The sequence below is a fragment of the Budorcas taxicolor genome, chromosome 11, assembly GCF_023091745.1.
Source record: "Budorcas taxicolor isolate Tak-1 chromosome 11, Takin1.1, whole genome shotgun sequence".
In the NCBI taxonomy this organism is placed as follows: Eukaryota; Metazoa; Chordata; class Mammalia; order Artiodactyla; family Bovidae; genus Budorcas; species Budorcas taxicolor.
Genome location: NC_068920.1, coordinates 117,251,694 through 117,271,953, shown reverse-complemented (window position 1 = coordinate 117,271,953; position 20,260 = coordinate 117,251,694).

Sequence of the window (20,260 nt, the reverse complement as noted above, 5' to 3'; positions counted from 1 at the left end):
TTCTGGTTCTTTATTAAATACTCTCATCTGCTTTCAGTTCTGTTATCTTCTAGTTCATCTCAAACCCCCAATCCTCTTCTCTTCAACACAAGAATTCTCCCATTGCATCTCTCATGGACATTTCTTGTCATCAGTATTATGTCTTGTTTCTTTCTCAAGAGCTTCTCTGAAAGTGTTTTATAATTAAATATTTGTGTGTGTGTTAGTTTCCAACATTTCTAAGAGTGGAGTAAAATTTCCCCTCACTTCTCATTGCTACCTCCATATTCACTCTTCATTGTTTATATCCTAAACTTCCAATTCATTTAAAGATCATGCTTTTTTTCATGCTAGTTTTCTGAGGAATTCAAGGTTATTTCTACCTCCTTTCTTGACAGTTTTATCAATTGACTCATGTTTCCTTCTCTATCAATATGGTGATAACTTATTTCCATTAACCAGCTTCAATTGCTTGTCTCTGGATCCTAACTGGCATTTTTTTCTTTGAGGAAATGATTAATTGTACATCTCTCTATTTATTCCCTGCCCATGGTTTCAGATGATGCATTGAAAAAAATGTTCCAACTTTTACATTCTCTCCACTGATACCCAGAGGCAGTGATGAAGAAGTTGATGATTAAGAATATGATAACCTGATGTAATCAATAAAAATTTGGTGGCTTGCCTAATGCTGACACAAAGAGGAAAACTAAAAATAAATTATAGTCATCTACGTCCAATTAAAAATGGAATCCTGTTTTCTCTTTATTAATAAGGGAAAGTTACTGTAAATTTCTAATTTAATTCAAAATTCTTTACAAAGTAAAATCTTAAAGAATTGATGAACTGAATTGATTTGTAATACTGAGTTAAAACTGTTACTATAATGATAAAGAATATGTTGTCAGAGTACTCTTCTTTATCCAATGGTTGATGTATCTTTATCTTTTAAACCAAGCTAATGCACTTTATTTCTCCTAATATGCTCATACAGTATAATATTTTGCCTATTTTAATGTTGTAAGCCAGAAACATTAGTATGAAAACTCCTCATAACAATACACCCATACAGTAAGAAAAACAAGTCATAAATCATGTCTGCATGATACAAAATGAAATATGTAGAAGGAATAGATACTAGTCTTTAAATCTAAAATTTTATATGTATTTAATATATAGTAATTTCAATTTCTATTTGTTAGTTCTAAATGAATACAACTGACTGAGATTTAAATATATGTTCACAAAAATACGTCACACATATACACATAAGGAGAGAGGGAGAGGTGGATGAGGATAGGAAGAGAGAGAAAAATACAGAGATTCTGTAAGAAAAGAATATACAATTTGATAAACATTTAATAGGTTAAGTTTCTTACTAAGAAGCCACCAGAATGTCAGTATTAGAACACAGAACTGAGCCCACATTTGTGCTCTACTCACTCAAGATTCTGTACAGTGTATCACAATTGCCAACCTAGAATTTTTATTCTTTGTATGAGTTAGCTCCTTGGCCCCAACAAAACCTCAGTTCTGTCACAATGTGTGATATTCATAACATTCACAGAAAGAAGAATAAGAGTCAGATCTACCATCACATTTGTGCTTGAATTTAATAAGTCTATTTGCCTGACTCTATATCAGGAATTGTAGAGATCAATCCTGAGAATCCCAAAGGGCTTCAAGCAAGTAAATACTCTAGACTACTGACATTCTTAACAAGACTTCTTTTTTGAAATTGATTTTGGCATCTGCATCACTACCTAGGTATCCTCCTAAGGTTGAGTTGGGAAAAACATTTCTAGAGTTTTTACCATGAAAGGAAGAAGATAAATTCCATAATCATATTTCATTTTTCCTCTCATTTTCCTCTCAACACCACCACTATGTCTAAAGTGAAGCATGTAAATCTTACACAATTTCTCATATTCAGAGTAATTTCATAACCCAGTTCACTGAGTTCTAGTATACAAACTTAAAAATATATTGCTCAGATTGATAGGTGTGTCATTTCTGACCTGAGGAATTACAACCTAATTTTACTTCTTTGAGTTATGAAGATACCACACTACTAAAAATTACTGGAGTATAGTTGGTTTGCAAGGTTGCACTAGTTTCTTGCTGTACAGCAAAGTGAATCAGTCATATATATTCATATATCTAATCTTTTTTTGGATTAGTTTCCCATTTAGGTTAGCACAGAGTAGAGTTCTCTGTGCTATAAAGTAGTTTTGCATTAGTTATCTGTTTTATACACAGTAGTGTATATATGTCAGTCCCAGTCTCCCAAGTCATCCCACTCTCCTTCCAACCTTGGTAACCATAAGTTTGTTCTCTACATCTGTGACTTTATTTCTGTTTTGCAAATAAGTTATCTCTAATATATTTCCAGAGTCTGCATATAAGTGATATTATACAATATTTTTCCCTTTCCAATTTACCTTACTCTGTATGGTAGTCTCTTAATTCATCCATGTCTCTGCAAGTGACACTATTTCATTTCTTTTTATGACTGAATAATATTCCATTATATATTTGTACCATAACTTCTATAATTGCGAATGAAAACAGAGAAGTTGCAAGGATCATAAGAGATTACTACAAGCAACTTGGCCATCCTAGAAATGGACAGATCTTAGAAAGATACAACCTTCCAAGACTGAACCAGGGAGAAACAGAAAATATAAACAATCACAAGTACTGAAATTGAAACTATTATTAAAAATATTTAATTTACATTAAAATTGGAAATGTTATTAAAAACTTTTGCCAGTAAAACTCCAGGGCAGATGGCTTCATGGGTAACTTTTGTCAAACATTTAGAGAATAATTAGCATCTGTTGTTCTTGTTCAGTTACTCAGGTCTGACTCTTTGCAACCCCATGGACTGCAGCATGCCAGGCTTCCCTATCCTTCACCACCTTCCAGAACTTGCTCAAACTCATGTCCATTGAGTCTGTGATGCCATCCAACCATCTCGTCCTCTGTCGTCCCCTTCTCCTCCTGCTTTCAATCTTTTCAACACTAGGGTCTTTTCTAATGAGTCAGCTGTTAGCACCAGGGGCCAAAGTACTGGAGCTTCCGCTTCAGCATCAGTCCCTATGCTTCAGAGACACTTTCCAAAATATTGCAGAGGAAGAAACACTCCCAAGCTCATTCTCTGAGTCCACCATCATCTTGATATAAAAATCAGACAAAGATAACACAAAAGAAGAGTATTACAGGCCAATATCACTGATGAACATAGATGTAGACATCTTCAACAAAATACTAGCAAATAGAATCCAACAATACATTAAAAGAATCATACACCCTGATCAAACGGGATTCATCCCAGGGATGCAAGAATTCTTCAGTGTACACAAATTAATCAATGTGATACAACATATTGATAAATTGAAGAATAAAAGCTATATGATTATCTCAATATATGCAGAAAATATTTCACAAAATTCAACACCCATTTATGATAAAATCTCTCCATAAATTGGACTTAGAGGGAACCTTCTTCAATATAATAAAGGTCCTAAATGACAAACCTACAGCTAACATTACACTCATTGGTGAAAAACTTAAAAGCATTTCCTCTAAGATTGGTAACAAAACAAGGATGTCTGCTCTCACCACTTTGATTCAACATAGATTTGGAAGATTGAACTACACTTTTAAGGTAGAATTAAAACTATAAAACTGACAAAGAATAAAAAAGTCTAAAAGTAAATTGGTGGATAGAATGAAAATTCCAGTCATAAGAAGCATGACAATTTAAAATCTCTCATTACTGTTTGTTCCATGAAAATGTAAGAATTTTTTGCACAGATTATTGTAGAAAAATAAGTTAGTAAAGATTTTCTTTTTTACACATGTATTTTAGACTAGCTACAGTAAACAACAAAAAAAATTGATCTTCACACATAAGGCCTGCACTACATCACTGATTCTTTTGAGGTAATCAGGATTTATGTTCGGGGTAATGATGTACTGGGTTTGATTATCATTATTTTCCAGGCTTCCCATAGAGATCTGTACATTTTACTTAAATCATCTCTCAGAGGTAAAGCTTGCAATAGTTTATTCCTTTCTGTCTTATGCCATACATTAAATGGGAACATTTTTGTTTAAAGAATATAATAAAAAAAAATCAGTGTAGACTGTTGTTCATGCAATTTTGCTCACTTTTATGATTTTTACCTTAAGCATAAATATTAATAGTAAAATAGCTATATTAAGAAACATGACGAAGACAGTTTTTAGTCTTCATATGCATTGTCAAATTTATTCATCTATTACCTATTCACACACACATGCATATATTGATAGAGATGTATAGATGGACATATAAATATACATTTTTTTACATTTACTAAATTATATTTCTACCAGCTGTGAAGAATAGCCATTTTGCTTACTCTTAGCATGAAGCATATTTAAATTTTAAAACAGCCAAAATATTATAGGCAACTTTATAGGCCTAAATTTCTGACTCAACTCATTATGATTTAATTAGCCATCTTATTCATCACAACTAAAATTGTTCTTTTTTTGTTTTTCACACCCTCATTAGCCTTTTAAGTTTCCTTCAGTGTTAACTTACATATATTTTCTTAGTTTATTTTTCTCGGGTAGTTTATATCATAGTGATTTGGAAAAATTCTTAATATATTGAAGATGTTCATATGCTAGCTGTCACATATACTTATAGTGAACTCTTTTTCTTTTGCCTCCACTAGATTCAATTTACCTTTATTCTTGGCTATACAACACTTGTTTCTTCCATCATCATCCATTCACTTGTATGGTTTGGCACATGACTCAGATCTAAATGTATTAGCATGACCATTGCCAAGCCATGATCATTTCAGTGTACAGCATAGGGCATAAGAAGATACATTTAGACCTTGGGATTTTGTTTGAAGTTTGGGGGAAAAATATTGTTAACTACCTTTACTTAATGATGAAAGAAGTACCCAGGTAAGTTGTCAACACTTCTAACCACGAATTCAGTGAGGGAAAGAATCAGATGGATATAGAAAACAGAATGAAGGAAAAGAAACAGTGACCATTTTTACTCCATTTGTTTTCTGATCAAGCCTCATGTAACAACATAAAAGAATATTTTTGAATTAAAAAGCACTGTGCTTGCTTTTCATAATATTAACTCATAATTTAATTATTTTAATGTTTGAATTTTTACTTGACATTTAAGCTTTATGGACCCACATATTTCACATATTAATAAGATAACATAGAGAAAATATTTAGAGGGTAAAAATCAATAAATATCAGCTTTGTATTATTATTAATATCACTATTCAAAAATGTTTCTTTGCTTGCTTTTCATGACTTTTTAAAAAAATCTCATGTTTCTAAATATTAGCTTATAATATTCATATCAAAATTTGGTTAATTACATTGAAAGTTTTAATTAACTTATGAGATAAGAATAAATTATCAGTTTATCAAATCATACATTCTGGATTTATTTGTCTTTACTACCATTTTGGAAAGCTACATTAATTATATTTCCAATATACATATTTTGAATGTATACTTTTACACTTTCTATTCAGTTCAGTTCAGTTGTTAGGTCATGTCGGGCTCTTTGCAACCCCAAGAACTGCAGCACGCCAGGTCTCCATGTCCTTCACCAACTCCCGTGTTTTACCCAAACTCATGTCCATCTGTCAGTGATGCCATCCACTATCACATCCTCTGTCGTCCCCTTCTCCTCCTGCCCTCAATTTTTCCGAGCATCAGGGTCTTTTCAAATGAGTCAGCTTTCACATCAGATGGCCAAATTTGGGGTTTCAGCTTCAACATCAGTCCTTCCAATGAACACTCAACACTGATATCCTTTAGGATATGGTTGGATCTGATATGGTTGGATCTCCTTGCAGTCCAAGGGACTTTCAAAAGTCTTCTCCAAAACCACAGTTCAAAAGCACCAATTCATTGGCACTCAGCTTTCTTTATAGTTCAACTCTCAAATGCATACATGACTACTGGAAAAACCATAGCCTTGACTAGACGGACCTTAGTCGGCAAAGTAACGTCTCTGCATTTTTAAATGCTGTCTAGGTTGGTCGTAACTTTCCTTTCCAGGAGTTACCATGTCTAATTTCATGGCTGCAATCACCATCGGTAGTGATTTTGGAGTGCCCATAATAAAGTCAGTCACTGTTTCCACATTTCCCCATCTATTTGTAATGACGTGATGGCACCAGATGCCATGATCTTCATTTTCTGAATGTTGAGCTTTAAGCCAACTTTTTCACTCTCCCCTTTTACTTTCATCAAGAGGCTCTTTAGTTCTTCTTCACTTTTTGCCATAAGGATGGTGTCATCTGCATATCTGAGGTTATTTATATTTCTCACGGTAATCTTGATTCCAAGTTGTGCTTCATCCAACCCAGCGTTTCTTGTGATGTACTCTGCATATAAGTTAAATAAGCAGGATGACAAGATACATCCTTGATGCATTCCTTTTCCTATTTGGAACCAGTCTGTCATTCCATGTCCAGTTCTAACTGTTGCTTCCTGACCTGCATACAGATTTCTCAAGAGGCAGGTCAGGTGGTCTGGTGTTCCCTTCTCTTTCAGAATTTTCCACAGTTTATTGTAATCTACACAGTCAAAGGCTTTGGCATAGTCAATAAAGCAGAAATAGATGGTTTTCTGGATCTCTCTTGCTTTTTCGATGATCCAGCAGATGTTGGCAATTTGATCTCTGGTTCCTCTGCCTTTTTTAAAACCAGCTTGAACATCTGAAGGTTCACAATTCATGTATTGCTGAAGCTTGGCTTGGAGAATTTTGAACATTACTTTACTAGCGTGTGACATGAATGCAATTGTGCAGTAGTTTGAGCATTCTTTGGCATTGCCTTTCTTTGGGATTGGAATGAAAACTGAACTTTTTCAGTTCTGTGGCCACTGCTGAGTTTTTCCAATTTTCTAACTTATTGAGTGCACCACTATCACAGCATCATCTTTTAGGATTTTATATAGCTCAACTGGAATTCCATCACCCCCAAGCTTTTTTTGTAGCGATGTTTCTTAAAGCCCACTGGACTTCACATTCCAGGATGTCTGGCTCTAGGTGAATGATCATACCACCGTGATTATCTGGGTGGTGAAGATCTTTTTTGTATAGTTCTTCTGTGTATTCTTGCCACCTGTTCTTAATATCTTCAGCTTCTGTTAGGTCCATATCATTTCTGTCCTTCATTGAGCCCATCTTTGCATGAAATATTCCCTTGATATCTCTAATTTTCTCGAAGTTATCTCTAATCTTCCCAATTCTATTGTTTTCTTCCATTTCCTTGCACTGATCACTGAAGAAGGCTTTCTTATCTCTCCTTGGATCTCTGCATTCATATGCGTATATCTTTCTTTTTCTCCTTTGCTTTTCACTTCTCTTCTTTTCACAGCTATTTGTAAGACCTCCTCAGACAGCTATTTTGCTGTTTGCATTTTCTTTTTCTTGTGGATGGTCTTGCTATTTCTCTCCTGTTCAGTCAGTTCAACTTAGCCACTCAGTCGTGTCCGACTCTTTGTGACCCCATGAATCACACCACACCAGGCCTCCCTGTCCATCACCAACTTCCGGAGTTCACTCAAACTCACATCCATCGAGTCAGTGATGCCATCCAGACATCTCATCCTCTGTCATCCCCTTCTCCCCCTGCCCCCAATCCCTCCCAGCATCAGAGTCCTTTCCAATGAGTCAACTCATCACATGAGGTGCCCAAAGTACTGGAGTTTCAGCTTCAGCATCATTCCTCCAAAGAAATCCCAGGGCTGATCTCCTTCAGAATGGATTGGTTGGATCTCCTTGCAGTCCAAGGGACTCTCAAGAGTCTTCTCCAACACCACAGTTCAAATGTATCAATTCTTAGACACTCAGCTTTCTTCACAGTTCAACTCTCACATCCATGCATGACCACTGGAAAAACCATAGCCTTGACTACAGTGTCACAAACTTCTGTCCATAGATCATCAGGCACTCTGTCAGATCTAGTCCTTTAAATCTACTCCCACTACTTGTACTTTCTCACTTCCATTGTATAATCATAAGAGATTTATGTCATATCTGAATGGTCTATGGGTTTTCCCCACTTTCTTGAACTTAATTCTGAATTTGGAAATAAGGAGTTCATGATCTGAGCCATAGTCAACACCCGGTCTTGTTTTTGCTGACTGTATAGAGCTTCTCCTCTTTGGCTGCAAAGCATATAAGCAATCTGATTTTGGTGTTGGCCACCTGGTGACGTCCATGTGTAGAGTCCTCTCTTGTGTTGTTGGAAGAGGGTGTTTGCTATGACCAGTGTGTTCTCTTGGCAAAATTCTATTAGCCTTCGCCCTGCTGCATTCTATAATCCAAGGCCAAATTTGCCTGTTACTCCAGCTGTTTATTGATTTCCTATTTTTGCCTTCAAGTCCCCTATAATGAAAAGGACAATTTTGAGTGGTGTTAGTTCTAGAATGTCTGGTAGGTCTTCATAGAACCGTTCAACTTCAGCTTCTTCAGTGTTACTGCTCAGGGCATAGACTTGGATTACCGTGATATTGAATGGCTTGTCTTGGAAACGAACAGAGATCATTCTGTCGTTTTTGAGACTGCATCCAAGTACTGCATTTTGAATTCTTTTGTTGACTATCATGGTTACTCCATTTCTTCTAAATGATTCCCGCCCACAGTAGTAGATATAATGGTCATCTGAGTTAAATTCACCCATTCCAGTCCATTTTAGTTCACTGATTCCTAGAATGGTGATGTTCACTCTTGCCATCTCCTGTTTGACCACTTCCAATTTGCCTTGACTCAAGGACCTAATATTCCAGGTTCCTATGTGATATTGCTCTTTACAGCATCACACCTTGCTTCTATCAGTAGTCACATCGACAACTGCGTGTTGTTTTTGCTTTGGCTCCGTCTCTTCATTCTTTCTGGAGTCATTTCTCCACTCATCTCCCGTGCCTGGGGAGTTCATTTTGCTTTGTCCTATCTTTTTGCCTTTTCATATTGTTCATTGGGTTCTCAAGGCAATAATAATGAAGTGTTTTGCCATTCCCTTCTCCAGCAGACAACATTTTCTCCCAACTCTCCACCATGAGCTGTCAGTCTTGGGTCTACCTACATGGCATGACACCTTGTTTTATACCCTGTTAATCTGTACTGGCCTTCTGTCATTATGATATAATTTTTATAATTTTAAGATATATCTACATATATGGATATGGATCTCTGGATATATTGGGTAAACAAAGTTAAGTTTTGTTTTTCATTTGTTAATTATGTGTGTGCTTGCAATATTGAATGCTCATTTTATTGTCACTTATTATTTAGTAATATTCCTACCTAATTTTCAATAGTTTCAGATACTTACACTTATAATTTTATTTTTGATTTTTATTTCTTGACATTTCTATGGCTAGTATTACATTGTATGTCTAATTTTTGATGTGTTTAACTACCCACGAATGCTGAATATATCACTCATTTAAAGTCTTTTTTCAATTATCAATAAGCCAAATAAATAATGCCAAGCAATGGCTCAAGTATATTAGAAGTTTAAACAATAGAAATGAAATTGCTGGTTCAATGCTTATATATATTTGAAATTTGTGTAAATATACTAACAAATTCTGAAGCTACTGGCTCTAAACCAATATTTCCTGTCCCTGTTTCCCTATATCCTTGCCAAGAGAATTTTATTCAACATTTATGTTTTGGTAATGTTCTTAATACAAGTAGTATGTTTGTGAAATTACTTTATGTGTCCTCTAATAAAAATAAGATGGATTATTGGATTATATTTTACCATGTTTGAATATTATTTTCAAGTCCACATCTGTGTAATGTGAGTTCAGAGCTATTTTTCTATAGGACTATTGTTCTTTTCCTACCAATTGTCATAGAAATCTTTATACATCTTGAGAATTATAGATTACAGTGTTGATAAAAATTGCAAATGTTTTCCCTTTTTATTTATATTTTAATTTTACTTCTAAGATGTGAAGATATTTTTGCTTCTTTTATAGCATTTTCAAATGATTTAATTTATAGCATACTTCATATAAAAGCATTATTCAGAAATTTTTGCATTTTTATTATTTTTATGTTGTTACACATGTAAATCCTTGATCCATTTGAAGCTTATGCTTGTTTATAGTGTAAGTTTCCAAATATTTCATTTTCCAGATAGCTACAAAATCATTTCAACATTGTTTAAAGTTATCAATTTTCACCAAATAATTGAGATACCATATCCTTTTACCTAAATTTATTTTTCTAAATTTCCTTTATTAATCACATTTATCTTTTTATTTATATACCAATAAAATTTTTGATGTTTTATAACTTTTAATAGCCAGTAAGACATTAGGGCACATTGATTTTGTATTTAATGTTTTCTTACTGCTTTTACTTTTTTTTCTTTCATTGAATTATGTCCAGATTCTCCATCTCCACTCTCAACATAAAAAGAGTTGTTATTTTTATTAGTTATCCCTAAATATGTTATGGTAACTGCTACTATAAACTCTAACTACTTATTCTTTGTATATAAATAAATGTTGTGACACTTTATAGCTCATGCTAACATTGTGAATAGAATTTTATTCTAATTATTTGTGGTTATTTGCGTCAGGTATGAATGAGTAGTAATTATTTCTAGCAGCACTACTTGTAATTTTAGTGCCATCAATTGTTTTAAAAGTTATATGCATCAAATGATACAGCATGAGAACAATATGTGAAATGAGTTGAAATGATTCTCCTTACAAAGTTCTGAGCTAAGTGCCTTCCTTTTTATAATCCTTTGATTAAAACTCCAATATATTTTAAGTTTATCAGTATAGCCACATTCTTTCTTGCTTTTCAGATAATCGCATTGTTGTGCATATTTGTAGAAATCATCGCTACTACAATTTTTTTCAGATTTATTTCCATAGTGCTATATTGCATTTTATTGTGAAGTTTCTCTCATGTTTTGTTTAATATACACAGTTATAGTGCATATGCAATGAAATTGGCTCAATTCTTACGTTTTAGAGGAACTGTAAATTTATATGCAACACTTTTTTAAAAGCAGTTCACCAAGAAGTATCTGAAACCATAAATATATTCATATTATTTGAAAAAGTAATACCACTTCTGGGAAGTGATCCCAAGGTAATAAACCAATGTAAGTGAAAAGCCTTGGAAGAGGAGATTTTCATTTCCCCATTACAAATCACAGATAAAAGTCAGAAGCAATATAAATATCCCTGACAGTCACAGAACTTGCAACATGTTTGTTTATCAAATAAAAGGAATAACCTTTACATAGGATTTGAGAACTCTATAGGGAGATAATCATTGTAGAAAGAAAAAACAGACAAAATGCCCTAGCTCCAGAAAGTGACCTAACTGTTAGATGGGAGATTCAACTTTGATTATAGCACGGCGGTTCTTTTGTGGGGGCTGAGAGGTATGTCTCTCAGCTAAGCCACCATTGGACAGCAATCAAAGTTACAATACTAAAAGATTTTCACGGAAACTTCGTTTAAATCATGTAGTGCATGTGGCTCTTTTAAGGCATATTTTCAATGAAACATAACATAAAGATGGAGTCATCCTTCATTTGCTAAACTTCAGCAACTAATTTAGTCATTTTGACCTGTCAATGCCGTATTTAAAGCAGGAGTGGATGGAGATCAGTGAAAAGCTGTTACCAGCATATTCATAGAGGATATCAACAAGACCTGGCAGAGATGGCTGCTCTATTAGCATCTAAGTTCTTCCCCTGTGCACAGTCCTTCAATTCCTTTTCCAGGAGAATTGTGAAACTAAAGTAAAATATAGTATCAAACTAATACAGTAAAAAAAAATATTGGAAACTGGAGAAACACAGGTTTCAGAACTTAACTAACCTGCCCAGTGTTATAGAGGCAGTAAAAAGTAAAATAATATATGAAATTATCTTCTCTGCAGGGAAGGTAGCAGATATCTATTTATACTTCACTCTCAAGTTTTTTGTCAGAGAAAGAGGCCCAGTAGTGATTATGGAGTGAGCGTGGAGAAAGTTAAAAGAGCTTATGTTCTTGCATCTGAATATTTACATCCTATTCAAAGAGGGAAAAAATATTAAGGGTCAGACATTCATTTTTGCTTTATGATTTTCTCAGTAGTAATAGGTGGTCAACAAATTTATGTTAATGGTTAATTGATTCTTTACTTCATAGCATTTCAAAGTTTTGCCTCCATGGGTAGCAAATATTACATTTTCTGTTACACTCATTTCTATGTAAGAACTTTTTCCCCATTTCCTTTGATGTTTTTGGCAAATTGCATCAAATTTTATGTTGTGAGTTTTTGATCTTGCATCTGTAAGGCTAAGCAATTTCCTTATACAACTTGGTTGTTTAAACTTCTGTTTTTTTGGCATGTTCATTTTTGTTTCAACTGCATGAGCGTTTCTTTGCAGTCATGTGAATTTCTCCCTTTCTGTAAATATTTCTGTAAGACCGCTTAAACGATGTTTCATTTATCAATATATTAAGAGATCTGTATCTATTATACATAGGTACATACACACATGTTTATTTATGTGCTTATGTTTGTATGAGAAATAGATAAGTGATTAGTGATTGAAATCATGCTACATTTAGTAAAAATAGTTTAACCATTTTCAAACGGCAGTTAACTTTGAATACAAAATTAAAACCTAGAAAACGATAATAAACTTTCAAATTCAGAATTATTATTTATGTATATTGTAATGAAGGAAATACTTTTAAAATAAAAACTGATGACATTTATATTTTGTATTCAAACTAACTGGTGACATTTATATTTTGTTATTCAAATCCTCTCATTTTGATAAAGCATCTGAATAATGACACTTTTTACATTTGCTATTTCTTCTCCAAATTATAACAGTTGTTGTATATCTCCCCTTTCGTTTCCAGGAAATAATGCATTGTCTGCTCAAATGCATTTTAAGTATCTCAAGTATTTAGTCAGTACTGTGTCTTGTACTTTATTTTTATCATATACACTGCACACACACAGAGTAGGTGTTAAGTGAATAGTTATTCACTGGTAAATTAAAGTATATAATTAAACAGAAAACTGCATTTATCAACTATCTAGAACCTTAGGATTATATTTCATGTAATACTACCCTATACTTGTTAATTATAGCTTCTACCTGTGTACTAAGTATATTCTTATTATCATGGCCATTTATAGCATCATTATAATAAAGCATATTATTTAGATACGTTAGGGAAATGTAAGATGTGCTCTATGTTACCTCTAATTCAGCATTGTTTAAGGTAAAATTATAACTAGACAGCTTATCTATTACTTTGTATTATCTAGTACTCTGAATATTTCATCAGTAGAATCTATTATTTGCATAATAATAAGGCTACATTTTCTGATATATGCATTAGATCACTTTTTCATATTTGCTTTTTTTCCCTACAAATTTCTAGCTCAGGCTTTCTTCATAAATATGTATATTGGTAGTGAAGAATAAGAAATAGTTATGCATTTGAATTCCTCTCAATAATACTTTAATACCTCCTCACTTTTAGGTAGTAGAATCTTTTATCTTTTAAATAATCAGAATGTAATGATTTCTAAAATATTTATTGATGAAAACAGTGTGCAGAGTATCTGGAAAGAGGAAAAAGCAAGAGCATTCTGGAAAGCTATCTAATGGGAGCATGGAAATAATACAAATAATTATAATGAAAAAGGAAATTTCTGAAGTATGTTCCTTGTGATATAAGGACTGAAAGACAGGATTCCTGAACAATCACTGGAGGGATAAAAATAAATGAAGCTTAAAAATAGATAATACTATAAAAGAGGTGAAAGTTTCCTGAAAAAGTGGCATATAGAACGTGCTGCCATTTGTATTCTCTAAAATCATCTTTGAAAATAAAATACAGAAATTGCAGGGCAGACTGGATGTGAGAATTGACAGACAATATCTGTAAAACTCCTAGCGAGAATAAAGAATATCATGAACTTATGGAAGAGAAGCTGATATTTCCTTGAAAAGAAAATACACTTGGGGAAAGATTTAAGTTCTGTTATCATCCACTTAAATTATTTGGGAAAGTGTTTGACCTGTACAACAGAAATGACCAGGATCAACCCAGGCTTCTCAGTTGTGAATGCAAATAATGATAGGTTGGCACAATACTTTGGGTGAGGCACTATAAAAGGTGTGCGACTGACACTTAGATGTCAAGCATTCCCAACTCCTTCTGTTCTGACTTTAAACCCCCAACAATGGTACATCAAATTATGCAAATGAGAGAGTATGCTTCCCAACTCCAGTTCCTTTGTAAGTCTTTAAGCGTGGCTCATTAATAGAACTGTTGCTTGGTGAAATTATGTGATCATTAGCAGTTTTATATTCCCTCTTCTTTAAACCCATTGAGAAGGCTCCAAACTTTCATGTGACCTTTCGTTTTTCCATTACACTTTATCAGACAGGAAAGTTGATATGGTCAGACATTCAGTTTGTTTGCTAAAATAACTGAATACCTCACAAGTTCAACTGCTATAAAGGAAAGATACTAAATATGTTATAGATACAACATGGACTGAAATAAATAGAAAAGAAAAAATAGAAATTAAAAAAATTATAATAATCTTTCAACTAAGGCAATTAGTAATACGAAGCAGAAACAGGAAGTTATAAAAAGAAACATATAAAATAATAAAGAAAGAAAGTAAAATGTGGAGCAGCAGTGTTTGGCTGAAAGTTTTCACTTTCATCTCAGGTTCAAAGGATTTGTTAACAAAAGAAGCCACTCGTTATATACAAATAATACAAATATTTATTGAGAATTATCTAGCTTACTTTCAATATACTAATATTAAAAGAAAAAAAGACATAGAAAGACCAGAAGATACATCATCACATTGGATTTTGACCAACATCCAGACTTAAACAGCCTGGGAAGTCCCATGTCATACTATATCTGGAGTCCCATTTGGGCAAAGATCCCAGGCAGTGTGTCTGCTCCTTGGGTGAAACTTCAGATTGCAGTCCCATGGGTATCCACTTACAATCCCCAGGCTACAAACCTATATCATTCTAAGTGTGGAAGCAAAACAGCAGCTCTTGTATTATGTTAATTTTTTTTACAATGCTGTTTCCTTTGTTCTGAAAATCTTGGAATGTTGCTAAATCCAGGGAGTGGATGGCCAGACCTTCTCCAGGGACTTAACAAATTCCAAAATCAGCTTCTTATCTATCTACTGTGTTTCTCTTCCAACACTGATGCTCACAGAGGTGTGACTGGAACCCTTAGCAGTAGACAGAGCAGTACTCAGGTAGATCAGAAGCAAGGTCAGAGGTCTGCTCTGCTTTGTCTCTAAATTCTAAACAAGACTATTTAATTTGCCTACAAGAAATATACAAAAAAGATCTTCATGACCAAGATAATCACGGTGGTGTGATCACTCACCTAGAACCAGACATCCTGGAATGTGAAGTCAAGTGGGCCTTTGAAAGCATCAGTACGAACAAAGCTAGTGGAGGTGATGGAATTCCAGTTGAGCTATTTCAGATCCTGAAAGATGATGCTGTGAAAGTGCTGCACTCAATATGCCAGCAAATTTGGAAAACTCAGCAGTGGCCACAGGACTGGAAAAAGTCAGTTTTCATTCCAATCCCAAAGAAAGGCAATGCCAAAGAATGCTCAAACTCCTGCACAATTGCACTCATCTCACATGCTAGTAAAATAATGCTCCAAATTCTCCAAGCCAAGCTTCAGCAATCTGTGAACTGTTAACTTTCAGATGTTCAAGCTGGTTTTAGAAAAGGCAGAGGAACCAGAGATCAAATAGCCAACATCTGCTGGATCATGAAAAAAGAAAGAGAGTTCAAGAAAAACATGTATTTCTGCTTTCTTGACTATGCCAAAGCCATTGACTGTGTGGATCACAATAAACTGTGGAAAATTCTGAAAGAGATGGGAATACCAGACCAGCTGACCTGCCTCTTGAGAAACCTATATGCAGTTCAGGAAGCAACGGTTAGAACTGGACATGGAAAAACAGACTGGTTCCAAATAGGAAAAGGAGTACATCAAGGCTGTATATTGTCACCCTGCTTATTTAACTTATGTGCAGAGTACCTCATGAGAAAGGCTGGGCTGGAAGAAACACAAGCTGGAATCAAGATTGCTAGGAGAAATATCAATAACCTCAGATAGGCAGATGACACCACCCTTATGGCAGAAAGTGAAGAGGAGCTAAAAAGCCTCTTGATGAAAGTAAAAGAGGAGAGTGAAAAAGTTGGCTTAAAGCTCAACATTCAGAAAATTAAGGTCATAGCATCTGGTCCCATCACTTCATGGGAAATAGATGGAGAAACAGTGGAAACAGCATCAGACTTTGTTTTTCGGGGGCTCCAAAATCACTGCAGATGGTGATTGCAGCCATGAAATTAAAAGACGTTTACTCCTTGGAAGAAAAGTTATGACAAACCTAGATAGCATATTGAAAAGCAGAGACACTACTTTGTCAACAAAGGTCCGTCTAGTCAAGGCTATGGTTTTTCCAGTGGTCATGTATGGATGTGAGAGTTGGACTGTGAAGAAGGCTGATCGCTGAAGAATTGCTACTTTTGAACTGTGGTGTTGGAGAAGACTCTTGAGAGTCCCATGGACTGCAAGGATATCCAACCAGTCCATTCTAAAGGAGATCAGCTCTGGGATTTCTCTGGAGGGAATGATACTGAAGCTGAAGCTCCATTACTTTGGCCACCTCATCCGAAGAATTGACCCATTGGAAAGGACTCTGATGCTGGGAGGGATTGAGGGCAGGAGGAGAAGGGGCTGGCAAAGGATGAGATGGCTGGATGGCATCACTGACTCGATGGACGTGTGTCTGAGTGAACTCCGGAAGTTGGTGATGGGCAGGGAGGCCTGGCATGTTGCTATTCATGGGGTAACAAAGAGTCGGACATGACTGAGCGACTGAATTGAACTGAACAAGTAGGAGGACATGGAATTCATTTTTCTCCACAAATGCATTAAGAATACATCTACGAATGAAACAATTCTCACAGAACACTTGCTGAACATTTGCAGAAGATCTTGGACACCAGAAAGGACAGGAGAAATCCCTGCAGAGCTGGATAGGATGAAAGAAAGAAGAGGGACAAAAGAGAGAGAGACAGAAGAGAATATAGGATGGGACCTGCACCCTTGAGGGTATTGAGGAGAGGACAATTTCTCACATCTGGGGAAATCCCCTCAAATGATGACATCAATTGGGACAGAAGAGGAGCCTCTGGAGCTGTCAGAGGAGAGTCAAGGCATTTCTGTGGCACACAGGCTATGGTGGGACCTACATAGATGGTCCATGCACAACCTTGCACACCCCAGCCTGGGATATATGTCTGCCTTTGTGCATGAAGTGCTGTGTGCTGGAATGTGGGGATTGGAAAGCAAACCTTAGAGAGGACTGTTTCTGGCTGGAGGAGATAGTCTGAAGGGAGGTGTTAGGGGAAGGACACTGATTGAAACTGCCCACCCTGGCCAGGCACCATAGTAACCATTTGCATGAGTTGTTTTATGACAGGAGATCCTGATAAGGAATATGGAACTAATAAGCCACCACCAACCAGAGGAGTTCGGGAAAGGTCTAAAGGAGACACCGCATGTCCGTCCACTTACCGGAATCCCTCTTGCTAGCATCCATCTTGGCTGAGCAATGTGTGTGCCACCAGGAAAGACTATGAATTAGAATGATTGGCCAAAGACCACCCAGAAACTTATCCTATCACCATAAAACCCAAGACTGCGAGCCACGTGGCAGATCAGTTCTGGGTTCCCTTACCCTACTGCTCTCCACCTGGTTCCCCTTTCCCAGTAAAATCTCTTGCTTTGTCAGCACATGTGTCTCCTCAGACAATTTATTTCCAAGTGTTAGACAAGAGCCCAGTTTCGGGCCCTGGAAGGGGTCCCTCTTCCTACAACATAGGGGAGTGAGTTGATCTTTGATGGAGAATATTTGTGAAGGAAACAGATTGCCACAAAAGCATGGCACCGTTGTTGAATGATGTGCAGGAGGTTGACCTGCTTTTGCAGTCTCTCCCCAACCCCACACCAGGGCTCTTTTTTATGCCTATAACAAAATGCTAGGAAAGGCCTCTGCCAGGGCAAGCCTACGTGTGCCTGCCACTGGGTGCTAGAAAAAGATCTGGGGCAGGCCCAAGACTGACAGCAACTGGAAACTGGAAAAGAGCCCCACCTGGGCTGACCATCTTGCCCATGCTGCTGGGCAATGGGAAAGGTCTCTGCTAGAGCTGGCCATCTCATGCCAGTAGCTGGGACCTAGGCAAGTCTTCCAACAGGACCAGACCTGTTGTGCCTGTGACCACCTGATTTCCCAAGCTCCCCATCACCAATGGGTGCCAGGGGCCAGGGTGAGGAACTCCGCCCATGGCAAAGGTCATGAGGAACGAGGCTTGGCATGCACAAAGGCGTGATGAAACCTCAGGAAACCCCCTGTTCCCGAGCATCTAACCCCAAAACCAGAGTCTGTTTTATGCTCTCACCTACACCTCTGACTTTACGGGGGTCTCTCCCCCATAACCATTTCTCTCGGAGAAGGAGTTAACTTGCAGCTCCAAGTCAATAAAAATTCCCGGGCCTGACAAGAATGTTTCAGCTTATGGACTCCTCTGAAGGTTATCTAGCCTGCCTGTATAGGTTCGTCCAGCCACATGTGATTGTTTACAGCCTCCCAACCTGAGAGGCACGAGATGTTTTAGACTTACTAAAGGCAAATTCTTTGTGGGAGTTAGAAATTATTAGTATAGTGGGTTGGTTAGGGTTTATATTGGTGAAGGGTTTTTCATTTGTTGTGTCAATAATTGCTGCCAATTCCCTGCTCTGGGTAGGACAAGGATGTCTCAGGTCAAACCTCTCTGCTGACAGACTAGCTTGTGTGACAGGATTATCCATACTCCTGCCACTATGCACATGATTGTTTACTACCTCTTAACCATAAACAGCACAGAGAGTTTTGGAGTGCTTTGAGAGTCTTAATTAGCATAGGGCTTTTTCTTTTCGTTGAGTCAATGATTGCCGCCAGGCCTCCATATCTTTAGGCACCTGGGAATACATTAATCAATGTATTTGGACTATAGAAAAGGAAATATAGTAGTTTTTGATGTTAGCAATACTAGACTTTTTGAGTTAATGGATTTTCTCTTTTGTAATAGATCACTGTACTTTGTTATAAATCACTGTGTCCTTGCCATGTAAAAATGTAACTTTATCACTATCTTAAGACTAAATAGATCTTAAGGGGAGCATTGGTGAAAGGATTTTCATTTGTTGGGCTGATGTTTGCTGCTAAATCTCCATGTTCCCGGCCCTTATAATGAATATAACTAGCATATAGGAGAAATAAGTATTAACCTTTAAGCATATAGGAGAAATAAGCATTAACCTTTAAGATTAATCATGTTAACCTTGGGTTAAATAAATTCCTTTCTTGATTGTAACTCACTACACCCTCACCCTATAGGAATGTAACTTTATTTGGAGGGTGGTGCCTGGTTTAAGAACAAACACCCTTGAAGGAAATAAGTTTTTTGGTTATCAGAAAGAAAGGATCATAAAATGTCAGCAGGTCTCACTCATGGCCAAAAGATGATGTAATATCCCTAAGACCTTTTTTTTTTATATACATTTATGTGAAGCACCTGATTTTGATAAAGGTCAGGACTGCTGACCCCTGCGTGACTCTGTATTCATCCCTATGTGTAACAAAAGGTATATAAGCAAACCTAAAAATAAAGAAAATGGGATCAGTTTCCAGAAAGACTGATTCCCCCATGTCGTTCTTTCTTGCTCCCTGTTTTTATGGCTGAATCCCCATCTGGAGCATGGATGCTATTCCACGTAGACCAAGTTATTCAGCCTCTTTTTCTCCACTACACTATCTCCTACTACACTATCCATTTCTAATCTCTCTCTATATCTGTAATTAAATATATATTTTTCCAAAGATGCCGACTCCGTCCCCCCACCTTCAAATCACCCTGGATCCACCGGGGCTGGACCCCGGCAAAAGGGGCTGGATCTCTTGCAGTCTCTGAATCCCTATACGACGGTCATCACCATGGCTTCTGCGACCTTGGAGGCCTTACCACCTTCACACTCTCTCCTCATTGGAGCAGAGCCAAGTGGTGCAGGACAGCCTCAGTAGTAGGATGCTATGAGTGACCCATATGTAGAAGCAGGGCTAACA